Below are 6,000 nucleotides of genomic sequence, written 5' to 3'. Positions count from 1 at the left end.
ATCATATGCTGTGTCAGTGGTCTGTAGTCATTCTCCTGTGCCAGATTGGCAAAGCAGCCCTTCTTTTCCCTCATAAAAAAAAAACAAGGTTAAATAACACATTAATTCATCTAGTTCTGGACTTCTGCCAGAAGTGAGGAGCACCCACTCCTCCCAGGAAGCTTAAGCTTACTGATTTAGACTCAAAGGAAATGGTTGGCCCTGAAGCAGGCAGCAGACTACATTCTAAATGGAACAGTATTTATCACCTTTCCAGTTTGAATGGAATTCCCAGGTTGCTATAAAAACTTCCACATTACTAAAGCAACCTGTAAGACTATCCATTAATGTCTCCCAACCAAAGGGAGAGGACGGGAGGGCACTCGAGATCTCTCCTGTCTTGGACTTGGGTGTGAATCATAGGTGACCCTGTATTCAGAAAATTGCAGGTTGCAACAAAAAGGAAAGACTATCCTAATGCAGCAAGAAAACTCATTGTTTTTCATTGATTACCTTAGCTTGTAGTTTGGGCGCATTTTTCTAGACTATGGTGGTGGAGTACTTGAGCAAACATTGTTAGTTTTATAACTTTACACGCAGAAAACTCTTGCTGCAAGCCATCTGAAATGCAGTCGCATTTGCACTACATTCTAGACCATGAGACGGTTCCATTTTCAGTGACTTGCAAATCATACTCCCATCTGCATCTCAATCCATGCTGCCTTTTTCTTTTTCTTTGGAGAAGTACTACTAAGGCATAGAGAATGAAGAATTTACTGATCCATTACAGTGGCATAGGAAAAGACGTGCTTGTGTTGCTTTGTAAGCTTGACGGGTCTCAAGATGATCCAGTACAGAAGAAAAGGACATTAGGAAGTCATTTCAAGAGCATCAGTCATCAAAATAGTCTTAATCGCAGTGGACCAGCATTGAGGTACCTTTAACAGTTGCTTAGAGACTTTTTCTTTGAAACAACATAGCCTCATCTCTTTCAAATCTACAGAGATTGATTAAAACTTATCTGAAGGGCTCACCAAATCTTTAAAAGATGCAAAGATACATCATCAAATGTGTGTGGCTGCTCCTGGACACCACCAACACATACAGAAAACCTCTGTATTAGACATATGTGACATGGCTAAGCTTTTGTTTCCATAGGGGCTTTTGATTTGCACATTGCTGGCACATGAACATTTATTCTAATACACTAAATGAATCAATAGTATAGTTAAAACAAACTGCCAGCATCCCTGTAGTTTTCAGCCAGTGAAGATAACTTGCTAAAGATCTGGAACTCAGAAATTAAGGCCAATGGTAATCAGAGGAGACTGAGAAAACCCCACATATACTAACAGCAGTTTCCGGGGATTGGCCAGTCTTGTCCCACATCTTGGTTGCTATAACACTGCCACTGTGGAAAATGTTGTCTATGTTGTATGAGTCTAACATACAGTTCCTTTTCAGCTCTCGTGTTGGACTGGGTGTATGTTTTTACATGTCTGGTACTGTTTTTAAAGTTTTAGAATTTTCGCCTTCTTAAGGTTTACTTTTGGTTTGAAGTGGCTTTGTCATCTGTGATGCTTTTCTGTATTTGGTTCTCAAAAAGATCTCGTGCTTTTGCCTTCGAGCCTCCAGCCATAGCAGAAGAGTGTAACACCAGGCAAGGAAGCATTAGTAGCCACAGCCATCAGTGCCACGTCCTGCAGTTGGCAGGCATTTTCTGCCCCTGAGAACCCTTGAAGTAGGCAGGTACCACCCTACCAGCATTTCCCTGGGATTTTATCTCTCCAGGTGGCTCGTAAGTGTCAAAGTTTGTTCTCCTTACTTTATGTTTGTTTCCCTCGGGTGCTATTGTACTTTCTTAGCTTCTGAATTATTTTAAATAATTGATTATAACTTTTGATTTGCTGAATAGGCAACAAACTCAGAGGCAGAAGCAGACACAGAGGGAAACTATAAAACCAAACCTACATGCATTCTTTGCTAAGCTCTAGACGTGCACATGTGAAGAGTGTATGTACACACTAACTGCACATGGGCTAAAGGTCTTTGGACACATGCCAATGCATGGCACATGCCAAAGGCATACTGGAAACATTTAGATGAAACTTGAATTGTTAGGTCTATTTGATGGACTTAATACTTGTCTTAATGGCAAAAATACTTCAAAATGGCCAGGGTATTATTCAATGGGAAAGAACTTGTCTAGCATGTGTAAGACCTTGGGTTTTATCACCAGCACTTTGCAAAGTACTTGGTTATTCTCTTTAGATTCTGTTAATAAAAATCAAGGAGATACAGCAAGTCAGTAAAGTACTTACTTAATGATTATCAGATCTGTATGCCTTTAGTTGCTAGGGAAATGATTTAGCACAAGATATTTGCATGGAAACCTGTTGAGTGTATGTTGGTGTGGGAGAGGAAGCCCTTAAATATAGCTTTGAGCTCCATCATCATCCCTCAGATGTCCCAGGATTCATTTCTATGGCATTTAGATGGGCAGGGAGATGGCAGTTCTGATACATAGAATTCCAAAATGTCCTGAAGTATCTACTTCCTTTGTGAAGCAAGACAGTGGCTGACCAGAATGGATTACCTACCTAAAAAGATTTTTTTATCTTTGTCAGAGGAAATAGTGTCCTAGGTCTAAAGGATGAAATAAACATTAGCCCTTGATTTTAAGTTGTGGTGTTTACTTTCTCACTGCTGGGAGATTCCTGGGCTCCCCAGACCTATTGCTGAATGGGCCCCAAAGGCAGGGCCAGTGGTGAGAAAGCCCTGAGAATGGATCACTTCTGCTTTGTTTTTCAGAGACTGTGGCCTAGGTCAGTATGGAAATCCCAGGTGATTTGTTGAAGATCTGTTAGACTCTCTCACAGCACATCAAAGTGTGAATGCCACATTCATAGTGTTAGGACCCGTATAAATCTGAGCTCCTATAATGTGCTAATGAAGTGGGCAAGCCTAAATTTCATGAGTTTACAGCAGCATGGACCAAGTGAGCCCATGCTGGCTTAACAGAGGCTCCACACACAAAGAATGCCATAGGCAGATGATCTGACCCATGTGTGTCCACAAAAGCACTGACTCTCTGTAAAGCACAGCTGTTAACTATGGTCTCAGTATGAGCTGATACTAGTGAACCTTTGATTTCAGTCATGAAGACTTGGTGCTAGACAGAATCATCCATCAAAAATCCAAATCCTTGGGACTTCCTCAGAACTGCTGATCAGTGAGGCTAAAGCTACAAATGAAGGCTGTCAGGTGACCCAGAGATGAGGCCTGCTTGCATTCTCTTCTTCACGTATCCTCTAGTCCAACCTGATGGACAGAGATACCCATGCAAGAGATTCTCCTGACAATACAGGCCTTGAGAGAGATGGTTGAGATAGTCAGTTCTTACAGAAACTACTATGAAATGGAAAGCTATGCAGCAGAAACCAGATAGACCTTCAAGAATGAGGGGATTTTATTCTGTTGGGTTATAAAATAATCCTCATGTTTAGAGCTAGTAAGTCCTGTTAAACTATTCAAATTTTAATGTAACTTTAAGCTTTATAGGAGGACAAAAGCTTTCTTTTCTGATATTATATATAAGCATGAATGAAAGGATAATTAAAATTAATTTATAAAGTTTTATATTGCTAGGAGAAGGGAGCTTATCTTCTGTGGTGATAAAAGGTTTTGCAATAAACAGCACTGTGTTAACATGCTTTATGAACGGTGATTCATTTTAGTGTAATCTCATGTTACATGTTTTAATATACTTTCTACATTCTTAAGTTGAGTGTATTTGCTGTCTTTGAATAGCATCTTAGAAAGTCGTAAATGTTAGACATAATTTTCTGTACAAGAGCATCCAATGGTCTCTTTTCAAAAAAACTGATTGTTAATTTATGGGGTGTTCATTAGAGGGCCCTAAACTAATACACAAATTTCCCAGTAGATTAAACTTTATAGGAGAGAGCTGTAAAAGCTGAACCTAATTCTACATTAAAGTCTTCAGAAAGACAGAGAGCATTGTAAAACATATAACTATATCTTACATTATCTTTGGAAGCACTGTTTTGCTTAGAATTTACCAGGGGAGAGCCTTTGGAATGGGACAGACAGAAGGGAATGGAGACAAAAGGAATATGAAGGAAATATCTGACAGCGCTTTCATGATGGCTCTCCTCATGGCTTCTCAAGCTGACATCTGAATCCATAACACTTTGTCAACCTAAGAGTCCTGACACCTTTGGAGGTTGAAGGGCCCTTTCATAGAGGTCACATTTCAGCCATCCTGCATATCGTATATTTACATTATGATCCATAACAATACCAAAATTACACTTATGAAGTAGCCATGAGAATAACTTTATGGTTGGAGTCACCACAATATGAGGGACTGTTTTAAAAGGGACCTCAGCGTTAGGAAGGTTGAGAACCGCTGTTGTAGAGCATCTGCCATCTGTGATTGTGACCGTAGGAACAAGCCTCATGTCCTCTGTGGGCTTTAATGTCCCTGATGTAGAGTTTCATCCTCTTCAACCCTGAGACAGTCCACCATTGTGTTTAAGGACAGTGGAAGGCCTTGTGAAAAATGCAGTTTTCTGAGCATACCCCTGGATTCTCCAATTCAGTAGTTCTGAACAAACCAAAGTTTTTGAATTTCTGCCAGATTATTTTAACATTAGGCTATGCGGAGTGCTGTTCATTCCAGTAACTCACTTTGGAATCCATTGTTTTGACTCACAATATATGGGGATGTATCAAAATACCTAGCTATCAGAAACCCAACATGAATTTGTAGAGTGCAGGTAGAGTATGAGTCAGTAGCACACATGGGCTGCTCACTGGAGCAGTTTAAAGCGTTCGCCTGATTTGGTGTTCTGGTTTTTTTTTTTTTTTTTTAGTTAAGAGTGAGCTTTTATTATACACACTCCAGTAAAGCAAATTAAAATGTTGGTCTCCAGGCAGCGCAGGTCACACTGACATGGATAGAGCTGTTCCAGCTGTTACTCCCCTTGTATGTTCGCACGCTGCTAAGTTGGATGCTTTGGTTTTCCTCGTCTTCATATTCCCTTGTACTCTTGCTGGGTTTTCATGCAAGATTAAGCTGAGTCACTCAGTTTTCCAATATGCCCAAGTGTTTGCTGTAAAAAACATGTTTCCGCACATGAACAGGTAGTTTAATTCATAAGAGATAGAAGTTACGAAGCACTCCGATTCCCATCAATAAGAAAGTGTGGTATTGGTTACTTTGACATGGCTGTCATCAGGACACCTGTGAGAGGACAGTTAGAGAAGTAGGGACTCAATCCAGCTCACAGTTCAGAGCATTTGGTACATAACTGCTTGGGTCCTCGGGGTGGAGTAGATCGTGGCAGTGCCATGGAGCAGGTGGAAGAGAAAGCTGCTCAGCTCATAGTAGACAGTGGGGCCATGGCTGGGGACCAGGGGTAGACTTCAAAGGTACATGTCCAGTATTATATGAACATTGCACACCTCCTGGAAGCAGAGACAGGGAAGTAAAGCTCAGCAATTGTGGCCTTGTCCCCACTAGGGAAGGTCTTGGCTGTCTTTATGTTATTGTTTACACCCCCCCACCTCATCCCACTACTAATTTAATATTATTTTGTCATCAGGTAGGATATGAGAAGGGCCGTTTATTTCTTCTTTATCTGTCTCAAACCGGTCTAAAGAAACAGATGGATGGCAAGATGAAATTCAAGCCAGAACTTAAGAACAGAAACACTTCACACCTTTTGTCACTGTGGCTGTGAGCCAAACAAAAAAAAAAACAAAAAAACCAAAAAAACAAAAATAAAAAGGTCCAAAGTTCTGACTTGCTACTTCCATTGGATTTAGCCTCTAAGGAAAGAAAAGGGAAGTTAGTCTCCTGTCTGACACACAAAGGGTTTTCTTTTCTTAAGAACTATATTTTTTGATGTTTGTAGACACAGTGAGAATTCTTTTTTACTGTTTGTATGGACACTGTTGTAAAGAAAGGTTAAAGATAACAAGGGGCTCTAAACT

General features: G+C 40.4%; 1 protein-coding gene across 2 annotated transcripts in view; it reads left to right on the top strand.

Moving 5' to 3' along the window:
* Positions 1–6,000, top strand: part of Glis3 (GLIS family zinc finger 3) — a 426,677-nt gene that overhangs the window by 372,297 nt on the left and 48,380 nt on the right. The window lies entirely within an intron of this gene.

This window comes from Mastomys coucha, unplaced genomic scaffold (genome assembly GCF_008632895.1).
Source record: "Mastomys coucha isolate ucsf_1 unplaced genomic scaffold, UCSF_Mcou_1 pScaffold21, whole genome shotgun sequence".
In the NCBI taxonomy this organism is placed as follows: Eukaryota; Metazoa; Chordata; class Mammalia; order Rodentia; family Muridae; genus Mastomys; species Mastomys coucha.
Note: the sequence above shows the minus strand (reverse complement) of the source record. Positions and strands in the feature narration are given on the sequence as shown.